The sequence below is a fragment of the Lepidochelys kempii genome, chromosome 19 (genome assembly GCF_965140265.1).
Source record: "Lepidochelys kempii isolate rLepKem1 chromosome 19, rLepKem1.hap2, whole genome shotgun sequence".
Lineage (NCBI taxonomy): Eukaryota > Metazoa > Chordata > Testudines > Cheloniidae > Lepidochelys > Lepidochelys kempii.
In genome coordinates this window covers 3,027,407-3,043,622 of record NC_133274.1, presented here as the reverse complement: position 1 = coordinate 3,043,622, position 16,216 = coordinate 3,027,407, and the positions used below count along the sequence as shown (strand labels likewise).

General features: G+C 54.2%; 1 protein-coding gene across 1 annotated transcript in view; it reads right to left on the bottom strand.

The window, feature by feature from the left end:
• COL8A2 (collagen type VIII alpha 2 chain) overlaps positions 1-7,468 on the bottom strand; it is a 150,536-nt gene extending 143,068 nt beyond the window's left edge. The window contains exon 1 of the mRNA XM_073318068.1: positions 7,326-7,468. The gene's annotated coding sequence lies outside the window, so the exon portion shown is untranslated. The remainder of the gene's footprint in view (positions 1-7,325) is intronic.
• Between the last annotated feature and the right edge of the window lie 8,748 nt (positions 7,469-16,216).

Here is a 16,216-nt window from a genome sequence, read left to right as displayed (position 1 = left end):
CCTCCCAGCCTCAGGAGCCCCAGAAACAAGTCTTTCCCCTTCACACATTGTGGCTGGGGAGGAAATCAAAGAGGAAGATTAATGTGCGGGCTCAGCGAGAGCCCTGATGGGAGCACTTAACAGGGGAAGCGGGATTAGCCTGGGTTTAGAAGATCAGCCTCAACATGCTCCGAGACCTTCACCTTCTCTTGCCAATGGGCAACTGAAGCGGATCCAACAGCACCAACTTGGGGCTAGCTGAGAAATGGAACGAGGGATTCCGCATGCGGCTGGGAAGAGCCGAGCTGCTCCGCCTGCCTCCCTCCAGACAGGGGCCATGTTATCCAAAAAAAACAGACCTGCAGAAGGACCGTGGCAATAACACAAGCTTCCTGGAGTGACAGCGGCTCTGCCAGCCCTACCTTAGCATTGCAGTGTTAGTGTTTGGACTTTGGGGCCTTGATTCCCAATCATAGGCTGCCCAGGCCATACAAAGGGGACAGAAACAGCCCCCCAGGGACTTTCCAGTGCTGGAAGCACCCGGATCAGTGCAGAGCTGGGGTGAGGGCTTGGCCCCCAGACTTATTTCCTAACACAGGGACCGATCAGGGGCATGGCCAGTCTCTGTTTTCCTTGGGGGGCTCCGTCGGCAAGCAGCAACTCGTGCCAAGGAGAAGTCTCCCCAATGACCGTGCCCTATACGGTTCCATCCGCCTGCCAATCCTGTCCACAAGTCAGATCCATCAAAGGACTTCACAGAATCTGGCCGCTCCTTCTGAAGCGGATCAGCCCTTATTTAAACTAAGCTCTCACTGGCAAAGCATTTCCTCTCCAAACAGACCTATTAGCGAGCACAGACATTCCTCAGTCCCACAGATTTTACCACCGGCTGCAGCCTGGTGGTGGCTTCTTTTGGCTCCTGTCCCTGCTCTCCAGTCATCCCGTCTCACTCCAGTGCAGGGGGTTGGGGATGCAGCAGCACCCCCGGCTTGAAGTAGTAACATCACCCAAATCCATGGCTTCCGCTTTCAGCAGCCCCCCAGCGAAATGGCTCCAGTGCCCCTGCTCCAGTGTCTCCCTCTTTCACACCATGGCCTGGGCTGGAGCCTTTGGCAAATCCTTGAGATCTTTCCCTGCATCCCCCTTCCTCATTAGCATCCCAGCTGTGCCCTGCTTCTGGGTCTTTTCCATCACACCTGGCTGTCTCCTTCCCTTCGCTTTCAGCTCATGCCCTGGCTCCGGGCGCCCCATAGGCTGACGCCAGCCCCCAGGTTGGAAGAAGTGGCTCGTGATTGTTGGCGCCAGTCTCCAGCCATCTGAATGGAGCCGGATTTCCAGAGGGTGGGTGGTCAGCACTTGCTGCAAACCAGTGTGGATGTTTATTTTAATCTCCAGCTTGGGCCCAGACAGCTCAGGGTCTAATACACATGCCCCAGGCTGGGACCTAGGGCAAACACTTTGCTTGGAAGCCATTTGGGCGGGGACTGCCTTGCTGTTCTGTGTATGCACCATGCCTGGCACCTGGGGGTCCTGACCCAGGGCTGGGTTCCTGGGCACTAGACGATGCACGTTATCAGCAATAGTAAGAACACTGGAGCTGTGGGATGGGGGTTAGATGGGCATTTGGGGGCGGTAGCGGGGGAGTGGGATGGGGGTTCAGTTCTGCTGGGTGTCAGTGGGGGAGATGAGCTGTGTGTTGGGGCACCCTGCATCCCCTTTTTGTTTGGGCAATCCACAGAGATACATTCCATTCACTCAGCAACGCAATTTTCCGCTTTGCACAAGCGCAGCTGATTAAACGGAGCCTTTGACTTCCGCCCCCCACTGAACGAAGGTGCCTTCAGCTGCATTTCCTCCGCAGGCCCAGGAGCTGGTGTGTGGAAAGCCGGCTTGGCACGCAGCAGAGCGAAGCCAGCAAACAGCTGCTCGGAGCAGCATGTCTTTAATCAAAAGCACAATTCTCCAAACTCTTCTCCTGAAGGCCTGGCAGATTGTGTGACTGACTTTCCTTTAAATCAAAAAGGTCCTAAACAAACAAATCCCTTTCCCTTCCTCTGCTGGTGCACAGAGCTGCTTTGCACGGCCATTGGCTCTTTGGAGCCCGGAGCCAAGCACGCATGCCGGAGCCACGTGCAACAAGTGGCGTGTGGCCCGCTTGAGAGAGCTGTTGCCTGTGGAGTACAGAGTTGTGGTCCCATCTCTCTTCTGCTGCACCGTCACTGGAGAGAAGGGAGATTTCTTTCTTAACCCACTGGCTGGTGAATTGAGCCAACTCAGCTAGTCGCTACCGTGACTGGTATGAGGTGTCCGCACACATGCACAGAGTGAGTTAATGGATAAGCCACTAGTTGGTGGCACTCAAGAATCTGCAGCACTGTTCCTGGGTTTTCTAGGAGCAGTAAAAACTCTTGCTGTGGACTGTAAATGGCATCTGCAGCATAGCTCCTTACGGCTGCCATTCTTCACTGTGGCTGAGCATCGGGATATTTGCTGTGTTTCTTAGCAGCTCAGCTCCTGGAAGCTCTGGGGGAGTCTGAGCTTGCATTTCAAAAGAGGCAGTAAGCAGTAAGCCTTGCGGTTAGAGAGAGTGGCTGGTAAAGATGATGCCCAGTGGCTCAGAAACCAAGATGCAAACAAAGGGAACCAGCCTGGCTTTCAAACTCATGAGATTTCTTTAACATGAGGCAATCTCATGACGGGGGGGGGGGGGGGGAGTGATAATTTCGCACACTTGGGGTCAGCAATACAGACTGCCTCTTACAGGAAAGGTCGTACAAGTGAAGAGCACTGGGATGTGTGATGCCAGGCCAGCAAGCCCCGCGTGTGCTCTACCCTGGGCCTTCTGGGTTTTAAAAGCAGCGACACTCCAGGCCTCAGGCTCCCCACAGACGGCATAACTTAGCCTGTGCGATACGTGCTCGCAGGCACTGTGCTTTCCAAAGTCCCTCGCATTAGCTGCGGAAACAGGTGCCTGCCAGGAGAGGCAAATGACTTCCAGTCCCATCCGTGACACCTTATCAGGCTCTCCCGGAGAGAACACTCTCCAGGCACCTTTTGGGTTGGTGAGGGTTTTGCAAAACCCAGCCTTGAAATGCAGGCCCCTTCCCAAAGGGCTTAGTGCTGGGTTAACGGGCAGCGGGAGAGGGATTGGCCCGTGCGGCCAGGGGGATACGCAGCCTGTCTCCATTACTCAGCACCTCATGCAGCCGTTGACACTGGGGCGCAGTGGCCGTGAACCACTGCCAGAGCAGGATGGTGGCACTTTACACTCAGGACCGTACCTTTGTTCCAAGACCTGAGCCCCCAAGATGGGGGGGGGAGCCAAAACTAAAATATTCCTAAGCAAAGCTTCCCAAAGGGGCACAGAGACAGCGCCCTGTGCTGTCTGCACTCTCCAGCATTGCCATTAACCCCGGGACGGGGGATCTCAAACTGTCCCACTGCAAACCGTGCCATGCTGGGCCTAGCAGCATCGTTTGCTCCCTTTGTTTCTCAGGTAAACGAGGGCCATGCCTCCACTGCCTGTCTCTGAAAGCTGGAGCTTGGCACAGGGTGCAGAGCAGCAGGGAATCCACTGCACAGCCGCAGTAAACCCCTGCGGTGCCCAGACGTGTGTGCGCACGCCCATGGTGAGAGTGCATGAGAGCCAGTCGTGCGAGTGTGGTTGTGCAACGTGAGTCCGTGGGGGGTGAGCGTGCTAGGTGTTTGCGAGCACGTATGGCATGATCGGGAGAGGTGCAAGGCCACGCGAGTGCACCGTGGCCCCTTGCGGAATGGCACACTCATCTGCACCTCCCACGACACTTTCCATACAGGCCCTAGCCCGCAGCGTCCGGCTCTCCCTAGATGCACAGAGCATGTCAGAGCGGGATCTGCCTGTCAGGGCTGCACATTTCTCCCAGGGTGGCCGAGCTCCGGACGTGCCAGCAGCCTGGTGGGTGGCAGAAGAGTGTGTGAAATACTCCCGCCCCCTGCGGGGAAATGGAAACTGAGCTTAACCCAGGATTTACTGGCCGCTGGCCTCTAACCTTTAGCAGTTTACACATTGCATGGTGCTGAGGCTGTGCCAGGCATAGAGGCGCTGGGCTCCCCACAGCTCACAGTCCCTCCTTGGGAAGAGGGTGAGCGGCCAGAGTCCAATATCACTTGTAACAGACCAGACATTAAATATCCTGCTCGCTGCCCTGGATTACTGGGTGCCAAAGGGCACGTCCAGGACCATGAGGAAAAAGAGCCCCCTGCATCACCGATCCTGTGGGATGCTGGAGAACTCCAGGCTGCTGCCCAGCTGGCGGGCAGGGGACGTCTGGCAGCAGGCAGGGGACACAGCCCAGCACACACTGCTAAGGACAGCACAGTCCAGCTCCCCCACCACACTCCAGGGATTTGCTCTGAAGAGCCCCTTTGGGTCCCTGTGTCTCCCAGCCAGCTGGGAAAAGGCCCAGCTGCACAGGGAAGCGGAGAACCTCGTCCCGGCCCAGTCTGCTGTGATGATGCAGTTCCTGGAGCTGGTCTGAGCCTTCCCCGGAGGAACCTGCCGCTCAGCATGGATGTGCTGGGATTAGTTTAACAATCTTCGTAAATGTCTGGGAAGTGAATTTGTTGAGAGACAGAATGTGGGCTAGACCCACAAACACGGCAGCACAGCACGCTCTCCCCACAAACGGCTCTGCCAGTGCCCCTCAGTCCCAATGCGCAGCCCCCTGATATTCCAGTGTGGTGTTCCCCAAATAAGCCATCCTCAGGGTTCCCTAGATGTTCCCCACACCCCTAACTACCAAGCTCAGTTGTGCTTAGCTCGGAGATCAGATTTTGCTCTAGTTTTTCTAGGCTCTTATGCACCAGCTGTCATCTTCTCTGCAAAGCTGCCCCCCTGTGCCCCAGGCCCTCCACTCTGCCTCTGCATCATCCTGCTTCCTTTAGCCTTCTCCCCCACTGCTGAGCGCTACCATCAGACACCAGACCCCACTGCACTCCTGACACCTCCCAGGCTTTTACTGCCGTGGTTCCTCCCCCTTAGCGGTACATCCCGCCACTCGGCGCTGGCTGTGGGCAATGAACAGCGTCCCTCGGGCCCCACCATGTGCAAGGTTGAAGCCAGTCTTCAGTTATTAGAGACAAAGAGGAGACTGAATTTGCAGGGCAGATTATCCCACATCTTCTATGGCAGGGTTCTTGGATCTCCCTCAAGCACCCGGGGGCTGGGCACTGTCAATACGGGGCTAGATGGACCCCGGGTCTGATCTAGGCTGGCAGCGCCTATGCCTCCCTCAGTCATACGGGACAACCATGGAAAGCAGAACTGGCCCCGCAAAGGTTGCATTGAAGTTTCCAGGGGACACTCTGTCCTGGACTGATGTGCTGCCCCCTCAGACCCATGTTCCAGCCATTCCTGCCGCTCACAAAAGAAATCAAATAATAAGTCTAGCAGTGAAAAAACATTCACTTAATTTCCGTGGGTCACGGACGTAGTCGAACCTATGCACTCAGAACATTGGCTCCACGTTTCTATAAGGGAGATAATTGTGCTCGGAAAACAAGCCCATTAGTGCTCAGTAGGGAAAACTTAAGGCCGCGTAGGAGGGGACTGTGTGTTTTGGCCGGGCGGCCGAGAGCCGAAAACGTTTCTACTCATTCTGAATTCTCGGCCTCGTCAGGAAGCATAAAGTGCTCAATTCAGCGTCCCCCCCTTGCCCGCCCGTACCCACCGGGGGTGGGGAGCACCTCCTGAGCGGCAGGGGAGCGGGCTGGGTCCCTCCCTAGGAGTACAGGGGAGGTCTGGCCTGACCGGATGCGTCCGGAGCAGAGCACAGGCATTTTTGCTTGGTTAACACATGAGATCCCGAGGTCTGAAAAAAGCTCAGAATCAAATCAGACTCCACAGCCAGAGTGGGGCCTGCCGCCAGGGCAGGGACCTTTGATGGCTGGGCTGGATATCCCTAACCCACTACTGCATCTTGTTTTGCACCCTTGACACCTCCCCCTCTCCACCCCCCTAATAGCCCACACCCATTCCTTTTAGGGGACCTCCCCAGGAGCCCTGCAAGAATGAAGTGTGAGCTCCTGGGAGCAGTCAGGAGGGAGAACGGAGCCATAAGACCCCACACACACAATTTAAGGCCAGCTGGGATTGCAGCCCTGGCACTAGAAGGAGCTTCCTGGCAGTGGTGTGAGGTTACCTGCTGCAACCCTTGGGGGATGGCACTAGGCTCCCACCCTGCATGCAGTGCAAGCTCCGGAAGGCACATGGCACCTAAGGCGAAACCCCAGTGCAGGGCTGAGCCCACCCAGCCTGAAGCAGCCAGTTATAAGAAGACTTAAATGTTTGCATCTTCAATACACCTTACGGACACTACAGCAATTACCCCCCAGCCTCGCTGGCTGGCTTCAGCGCAACCATATTTCCAATGGGGAAACTGAGGCATGCAGCATTTCTCCCATGACCTGTCCAAGGCCACATCGCAACATTAGGATGAAAACACAGGAGTTCCTGGCTCCCAGGTCAGTGCTCAGACCACTCACTGGCAGCCACTTTCTACCTCTCTCTATGGCTCTGACCAGCTCCTCACCATGCCAAAAATTATTCCCACTTCACAGACAAGGAACTGAGGTGGGGGCTGGTCACAAGGCAGGTCAGTGGCCAAACCAGGGCTTAAGTTCAGGCCACCCCAATCCCAGGCCAGCTCAATGCTTAACCCATGAGACCGGCCTTCCTTCACACGTTGCCTTTTGTGGCTGCTTTCTGTAGCCCTGCCTTGCTGACCCCACCCAGCACAGCATGTGAGCATAGGTGCAGCCCCACCCCACACCCAGAGGAGGATGCTGAGCTACATCCCAGTCGAGCCCAAAGTAAGGCACTGCCCAGAGTGAACAATCCAGTCCATGGTAACTTTCCATGGCTGACTAAACAGAATCAAGCAACTGCTTTGTCCAAGGGTCATGGAGCTGAAGGCCAGAAGGGACCAGATCATCTAGGCTGACCACTGGGTAGCGCAGGCCAGCACCCACCCACTGAACCCAACAACTCAAATGAGACCACAGGATCCCAGCCCAAGGAAGCCCAGACAATCGCCAGCCACAGGCAGGGAACAGGCAGGGATGGCGGGACAGCAGCCAAACATGTGAAGCGATTATCTCTGCCACGCACCTCAGAAAGTTCTGAGAGAGAAACATTTTTAAAAGCTTTTCACAGATTCAGGAGCCAAAGTCCCCTTGCTCAGCTACCGAACAACATCCTACTTCATGACTGGAAATGGCTCCCCAGTACGAATGGTGACCCCACATCACTTGTATTGTCACCAAACAAGAGGGAACTTTTGGAGCTGTGAGGGGCTGGAAGAACTTACCCGGGGCTGTGGTGGATTCTCCTTCGCCTGAAGCTGCTGACTTGAGCCCGGAGAACCTTCTTAAAATATTCACTCTAGTTCAGCCACAAGTTAGCTGGCTTAGTTGTGTCCCTCGCACAGTAGGGAAGAGTAATTCTCTTCCTAGCAGGAACTGTGGGGAGTTCCCTAGCTTGGGCCAGGCAGGAGGTCAGATGAGATGGGAGTTATGGTTCCTTCTGGCTTTAAAAGCTCAGCCCTCATTCCACAGCTGTTGGGAATTGGTGGGGCTCTCTTTGTTGATTGCAGTGGCGCTATGCCAATTTACACCAGCTGAGCATCTGGACCAAGGCCTGAAATTCTTCTCTGGCTGCAATACGAAATGGCTAGCAGGAAGCTGTAGCCATGGCAGGGGTAGGGGCTGTATTTACACCAGAGCGCCTTGAAACCTGGCATTCCTGAGAGCAAGAGTGTTATTTTTTCTCCACATTTATTAAGGGAAATAAATCAAGAGCGTCATGTCATGACAGGGAGAGGGTGAAATAACGTGTGCTAGGGAACGTGTGAGATCCAGAGGGGATTCAGCCTGTCGGCCAGACAGCTTGGCCTGTCCATACAGGGGACACTTGTAGAGCTGCCAGGCTAGTGAAGTTCCTCTCTCTGTAAGCACTCACCTGCCCCTCATCACTGCAGCATCCGAGTGTCTCATCATCATTAGTGGGTTTTATCCTGCCAACCCCACTGCAGCTGGGAAGGATCACTCCCAGTTTCCAGAGGGGAACTGAGGCACAGAATAAACAACTTGCTTAAGGACAGGCAGCAGGTCTCCTGCATTCTAGTTCAGTGCCTTAGCAACTAGAATATCTTGGAGCTGGGAACAGAACCCAGGAGTCCTGACTCCCACCTCACCCCACCAGACCCCATTCCTCCCAGAGCAGCCAATACCACCCAGGGGTCTGGACTCCCAGCCCTTCTGCTGTCACTAGACTACACCTCCTCTTACTAAGGAGACGAAAGGCCCCCTTCCGTCCAGCTCTGGAGAGCCATGTGTCTGTAACAGAACTCAGGACTGCTGCCTGGACACAGGGCGCCCTCCTTTACCCCTCAGACGCTGCAGCCCTCCTGAAAGGAGCTTGATTTCCCAGTTCCCCATCCGAATACAGCACTGGGGCAGCAGAGGCTCTAACCATGGCAACTTGCAGCCCCCAAGGGAGCAGAGCAGCTGTAGGTCGGACGGGGGGGACGGGGGGGACAGTTCATGTTACTCCCTGGCTAGAAAGCGCTTTGCTGTGATTGCTTTTCTGCGGCGGGTCCACACAAAGAGAGCTCAGGCTCCCAGCTCCTTCAGCGCTTGTCATAAAACCACTTTCAGAAGGCATGCTTCCCTTGGACCGGGGGGGTACCCGGGTTTGTTTGCATCCCACCACCACTCCCCCGCCAAAAAAGCGTACAGGATCCTGGCTGGAGTTCTCTCCCCAGCATCCTTTACAATCCCTGGAGGACATTTGTGGAAAGGGAAGGGTTGGGTTTATTTTGGCAGCTGTCTCACCTTCCATAGACATACGAAGGGAAAAACTGCCATCAGCTAACGTTTCCAAGGCCTTCTTTCCAGCATGGAGCTAGGTGGGAGCTGCCTACAGAGAGGCAACTGTTCGTAAATATCTTAATTCACGGTGACAAACAAACCCAGCACCGACTCTCTCCCCATGGCTCCCTTTGGAACGGGATGCGTGATCGGAACAATGGGGATGAAGGATGAACCTGTTGCCGCTCACGCCACCTGCTACGTTGCACCCCGCAAAGTGTACCGACACTGCCAGCCATTAAACAAACAGGTCGCCTCATTGCATCGACAGTGGCCTGTCTCTTTCAGCGCTGACTGATCCCAACGAGCGGTGCTGCGTTCGGAGGCCTGGCTTGACGAAGTCTCGTCAGCATCCAATTTTCAAACCCCAGGGGCTCAGCTGGACGGTCGCATTTGGAAGCTCAGATTGGGGGTCAGGCACGGAAGTGCCCAGTTTACCTGCCAAGTGCAGCAGGAGTGGGAAGTTCTGTGAAGGTCCCAGCTGGGAAAGTTGGTGCCTGGAATTTGTTATCACCTTGGATGTATTTCTATTTCATTTCATATTGCCTGGTGCAGGTTTGTTGCACCTTTCTCAGCTCCGCCTTTGACAGATCTTCATTTTTGCCTAATGTTGCTGATAAACAGCTTCCTAGTCCCACCCAAGAGGTGGCTGCATGTCATTGGTGGGTGACATGATCTCTGAACGTGCAAGCAATTTCACACATACCCAGGGTGGGATGGCAAAGCAATACTGTGCCCAGCCAGTGCTCCTCAGTCTAGGGTCCCCTGGGACTGTCCCGTTTGCTTAGGCCACCTGTGCAGCACCAGGGCTCCCGCACCCAGGGAATAGCAGGGCACACTGCTGTCAGCTGCGCCCCTTGCTACTCATATGGCCTCTCCATGCAGATTCAGGAGCCAAAGTCCCCTTGCTCAGCTTACCCAGCTCCCCTACAAAGCATATCACAGCAGAGTCATCAGTTCTCACTGCTGGTCTGACTTATGCCTCAGTTTCACCTAAAGATAATGAAGTTTGGTGACAGTCCCTCCTTTAAGAACCTGATTCGAGTCTTTCCATTGACTTCAATGGGCTGTGGATCGGGCCTTACATACAGATTGATAGTTGCATTTTCTTTGCTTGATATTCATTATGTCCCATAGACAGATGGATTTTCTTGCTAAAGAACCAGTTCTGTTTTGAGTGGTACCCATTCTCCTCCCCACAAGCAGGCAGGCCTCTGCAGTGAGGAAATAACCCCAAAAAAGCAAAAAGGAAAACATGATTTGTGTGATTTCTAATTAGACTGAAGGTCTCCATCTGGGTGGAGAGGGTCTGCAGGGGGAGGGGGAAATCCCAGGTTCTTGTAAAAGGGAACGTTAGTGAATATGAAGTAAGCTGGAAAAACATGTTCTTCGCCCTGCTTTGCTAATTTCACCTAATTCAAACCAGCTCCCAGAAATGCCAGCTCCAAAAGCCCATTTGAGGGGAAGGGGTTGGACTGAAATCCTTGCATTACTTAAAACCACACTGCTTGGGCCCTCCTGGGAACAGCAGAGACAGCATTTAAGCAGGATTTTTGCAATGTCCTTTTTAAGCTAACTTGCCTCCAGCTGGCTCTGACAACCCCCCACACATGCGCCTCAAAAACCCACTTCCAAGGGCTGCAGACGTCTCTTTGCATGTCTTGATGAATTCATTGACAGAGGGGCTGGAAATAAAGCCACTTGTTGGCACACTGTAAATTCATCACATGCTTGGAGCGCACATTCCTCCCAACCATAAACACCCCTGGCCAGTAGCTAGTAAATCTGACTCCAATCAGTGGCCTGTGAACGGAGGCACTGTGTCCACACAAGCATGCTCCTGCTATAAATGAATCCACAGCACTGGAGACACTTCTTCAGGGGTACAAGCTGGGAGCTGGTGACAGACAGGTGCTGGGTGCCTGATTCACTGTGGAAAGGGCTTTGTGGAGCTGATAAAAGCACGAGCTACCCATGAGTCTTGGCTACAGCCCTATTTCTTTCTCCATTTGTTTCATTTTTATAGGCGCCAGCCAGTGCTCCAGGTGAGTGTCCCATCCATCAAACATAACACACTGCCCATAAATATATTCATCCCAGCCCACGGCCTCCTCAGGGGACATGTCCGCATGAGGCGGAGAGGGGTGTTCTGAACACATTTGCTGGGGGAGATAATCCCTAAACTCTCCCAACCTGCTAACCCCTGGTACAAGTTCCCTTGTCCACACAAGGGTTCGCACACGTTAAACACACCCTGCTTTGTTCCTCATGAGGACCAGGCCAAAGAGGGAAGGAAGATGGGGTCTACAGCATTCCTGGCTGGCTAAGAGCTCCAGGCTCTGGCAGACCGAGAGGCCAGTGAGTTCCAGAATTGAGGAGCCCACCTGGAGAATGCCCTGCCAGCAGGTCCCTTGTGTTTACATTGAGTGCCCCTGTTGACCCCAGTGTGTTGACCCCAGTGTATCATAGAGAGACAGGCAATCTTTGGAGAACACACAGTGTGTAAAACAGCCATCCTTTCTGTGCAGTCATCAATGAGAAGCAAAGTTCAGAGATCCTCTCTTCTTGTGGACCCTGTAGCACTTTTCACAAGCATCATCCGGCTCCTTGTACTGCTGTCCTGGCCCATTTCCAGCTCAGGTAATTACATTCCACCAGCTTCAGTCGGACACAGTGTTCTTTATCACTGGTTGTCTTCATGCAGTCACTGCATGCTGCTAAAAGGCTGCCACACTGCACCCCAGAAGTGGCTGCATTTCAGTGATTACTGAAACTATTATTGCTCAGAGAGGAGGGCACTAGAGGAATATAAGAGGCTATTGCATTTTGAGGTTCAAACTCAATACAGATGTTAATTAATACTCACAGCACCCTGGAAGCAGAAAGCTAAGTATTAGTGTCCCCATTTTAAATATAGGGAAAGTGACCATACCATGCATCTCTAGCAGATCCCAGGCCCTCCTGACCCCGGCGCTGTGCCCAGCCCTCCAGACCACACTGCCTTATTAGGCCAGTGACTGCCATGGAAGGGGCAGTAGCTCGGGAACTGCCCCTTTCTCTGCTGCAATGCCGGGATCATGAACACATGCCCTTTTGTGGCTGTATCCCAGCCAGGCTCCGTCAGTTTGGGTTCTGCCCATTATCAGCAGCCATCTCCTGCCGTCTGAATAATGCTCTGATTATCGCTGGGGCCACTGATAACATTTGGAAAGTCAACTTTTCTCCACCCTCTCACCCAAAACTGGCCACAGCCCAGCTTCCTGTGACAACGTGGGGGATTTTCTTGTGTTTTTTTGGTTTTTTCAAGGGTTGCATGCCGAGGGGGTGGGACTCAGTTTCCCTGGATGTTACTGGTTTAATGGGGTGATGGGAGAGGGAGTTTGTTTTTACAGAAGACCAGTGATGGAACTTGGGACCTCAGCCAATGGCCTGGAGAATGGATACCCCAGCAACTGGTGACCTGGTGACTGGGAGGCCCAGCTCGGGAGTCACAGCCGGTTCTGGCCAGTGGGAGGACAATGGGCTGCGGAGAGAGGACCCCGGTGACCTGCCCAGCCGGTTCCAGCCAGTGGAGAACAAAGGATGGAGGAGAGGAGAAGCTGAAAGGAGAGGAGGCCCAGGTGACCCTGTTTACCTGGATAGAAGACAATGGACAGAGGCAGGACTTGGGGGAGGTGATATCAGATGTCCAGCTGGGAAGCAGAGGGGGCTCGGGGCTGGAGGGAAGGAGCAGGCAGAGCCCACCTGGATGCAGGGGAGACTTAGACGTACTGGAGAGTTTCCTGTGCTGGGTTCAGACGGGAGAGTCGCTCCGGTCTAGAGAACAGGGTTGCATTATTCCCTCTGGGTGTGGAGGCTCTGGGGGTCCAGAGTGAGTGGACTCCCTGAGGGGGCCCACGGTGAGAGACAGGCGTGCTGAAGGCTCTGAGAAGTGCGGTTCCAGAAGGTGGAGGGGCTTAACCCCCGAGAGAGAGTGGACCCCAGAGAAGGGCTGTCACACTGAAGGGGGTTTCCCCCCAGGGACCGTACGGGGCCAAGTGTGGGCACGACCTGTGAGTCCGTGACACTTCCCAGCACAGCATCTGCTCCACCGATGACAGACAGAACCAGCATGGAGCCCATTCTCTCCACTGGGCTGGCAGCTGGAAGCAGAAATCTGTCTCTGGCTGTGGCCCCGGTGCCAGAGGGACCCCCAAACCCTTTCCCTTTTGATTCCAGCTGATAGATATTTCCTCTCGGGTAGTACTGAGTGGGATCATTCTGGCCTTGTCTGCAGGAGGGGCAGGCGGATGCAAAATACCAATAACAAAACAGTCAACTCCTTGGAAGTGGTGTTTTGGGGGGGGCCCTCCACAATAGGCCAAAAACATCACAAAAGCAAGCACATTTCGGGGGCTGAAACTGGTCTGTTTCCTGACTAATTTTGACTGTTAATTGCTGTTATTTAATATTATGACTGCAGTATTGCCCAGCCGGAAGTGAGACACCACTAGGTGTTATACAAACGCTGTGTCTCGCCTACCTTCGCAGTTGAGGGTGAGGGTCCAGGCAGGGGCATCCTTGTCCTGCAGGGGAACATATGGTGGTGCAGATGGTGGCAACAGGAGAGTTTTGGCTTTCTTGACCGTGGGGGTGCTGTTCTGGGGAGGAGGACTGCCAGGAAGGGATGGGTCCACCTGAAAACGCCAAGGGAGAGAGAGCATCTTCACACACCTACCTGGGGAGGGGGGCTTTAAGCTAGGTTCAAAGGGGCAAGTGACAAAAGTCCACAGGAAATCAAGGATAGGGTTCCCTAAACAGAGGAGTAGATGTTGGTGGGGACATAGACAATTACAACAGGGTCATAGGAGCAACAAGAGGGAAATCAGGGACTCCACTCAGCATCTTAGATGTCTACACAAATACAAGGAGTATGGGGAATAAACAGGAGGAACTGGGAGCAGTAGCACTTAAGCTAAATTATAACTAAACTGGCATCAGTGATGACCTGGGGGGATAAAACTCATGATGGGAATATTGATACAGAGGGGGACAGCTTGTTCAGGAAGGAGAGGCAGGAAAAAAATGGAGGAAGTGTTACACTATACAGCAGAACCTCAGAGTTACGAGCTGACCAGTCCACCACACACCTCATCTGGAATCGGAAGGACGCAATCAGGCAGCAGCTGAGACAAAAAAATTAAAGTAAGAGCAAATCCAGTACAGTGCTGTGTAAATGTCACCTACCCACAAAATAAAGGCAAAGCTGCATTTTTCTTCGGCACAGTAAAGTTTCAAAGCTGTGTTCCGACACTGCTCAGTGGGCCTAACGCTCAAACCACATTTAGTTCAGAGCTGTGAACAACCTCCATTCCCGAGGTGTTCAGAACGCCGCGGTTCTACTGTACATCAGAAACAGAGACACTTGTTCCAAGGCCCAGAAGGAGGCAGAAGGCAGTCCAGTGGGAAATCTCTGGGTAAATATGAAAGAGGAAAAAATAGCAGCGATGTCATGGTAGAGGGTCTGCTACAGGCCACCAAACCAGGAGGAGGAGGTGGATGAGGCATTTGTAGAACAAATAACAGAAATATCCAGAACACAAGACCTGGCAGTAAGTGGGGAGTTTAACTCCCCGGACAGCTGTGGGAGACGTCATACGGCAAAACACCAAATTGCCATTAAGTTTTTGGAATGTATTGGGACAACTTTTTGCCTCCGAAAGTGAACGAAATCACCAGATTTGGGTCTGAAATCTGGCTGCGTAGCCTCATGTCCAAAGCCGGGCTGCTATGTGCCCTTTCAGATGCTGGGCTGGTTCTTATAGCTCATGGCCTCTGTCCCGGGGCTGAGCACAGCGCTCCAGTGCACAGCCAGACTCCGGGGTAGATCCACTGAAGTGGTGCTGATTCACTCCGGCTGAGCTCTGGCCTGTGGTTGGCTGGTCCCATTGCAAAGAGGCCAGGGAACTGTGAAGATTGAATCGCCCTGCCCAGAGGCTCCTCTGGGCGCTGCCCCATGCTGCACTCCCAGATGGCGAAGGATGCTTCCTGGAGAGCAAAGGAAACCAGCCCCATCTTTGGATGCAGTGGGACATCAGGAGCCAGAGTGTCAACGGCTGTTCATAAGAGATGCCCTTTAACGGGGCACAAGCGTCACCCCCATGCACGGGGGCCTGTCGGTGCCTGAACGCAGGGGAGTGAACGTCAGTGGACAATGCAAGGCCTCATTTCCTGGACAAAGGAATTCCTAACCCACCCACACCCCATGTGCTCCTTATTGTCCATCACTAACCACAGCTGTATTTCTGCCTGGCTCGCCAAGGGAAGGCAGCAGAAAGGCAGACGCAGTGCGGGGGCGGTCTGCCCCTGGCTGCTGGAGGGATGGCTGGCGAGAGCCACGTGCTCCATTCACTGGAAATGTGCCCTGTTTGGGGTGGGGGTGGGAGAAGCTACAGCTGGGAATGGGCCGAGATGGGCTATGGGGTCCTGTTGCCTTGAGGCTGGCTACGCTGCTTGGTGGTTTCAGTGAGATGTGCACTGTGGTTTGGGGGGTTGTTTGCACATGAAACTACAACAAAATTCCCCACGAGCCCCTGTGGGGTGAGTCTGAGGTGCCCTTGCCGACAGCCTAGGCCGCTCCATAGCCTGTGTTCTCTCCTGGCACCCTACAAGGCAGGGTCGCCTGTCAAGTAGCATCACCACTTGTCCTTGGAAAGGGGCAGCGTTCCCAGGATTTTCTCCTAGCTCTTGTAAACCCCTCAGGCCGGACACCCAGAGGAGCCACCGCCGAGTCAGGCTGGCTGAGAGCACATGGGTCGCCTCTCGCTGCCTTGCCCTTCCTCACCTCTTCCTCAAAAAAGCCTTCCCCAGCAGCTTCTTGGGAGCCCCTCCCTGCATCTACACCCAGATGGTTCCTCCACAGCCCTCTTCCCCCATTAGCGCTCGCCCAGGTGTGCATTCACCCAGGAAACGTTTGACATCAAACATGCCCAGTCCCAAGGAAAGGGCTTTCAAAGTACACCCGCCCCACTACCCCCTCAGCCAGCCACACTGCCTGAGCCAGGCACCGAGATTCCCAAATGGAACAGGAGAGCTGCTCCCGCAGCCGGGGGAGGAGAGAAGGACACCGTCCATTTCCCTGCCAGGCTGCCTTGCTCTGCTATACGGAATACGGTGCAGCACACAGCAACTCCATCTGGGACAGGGCAGGGCATCCCGAGAAAAAAGAACCACCAAACAGCTCAGTCAAAGCCACACTCCCTGCTCAGACTTCAGGGCTCTGCTGTGGCCAGAAAAGTGCTCACGGCAGCTTCCTTTCGCGATGAAATAATTTGTTATTTTAGTTGTAAAA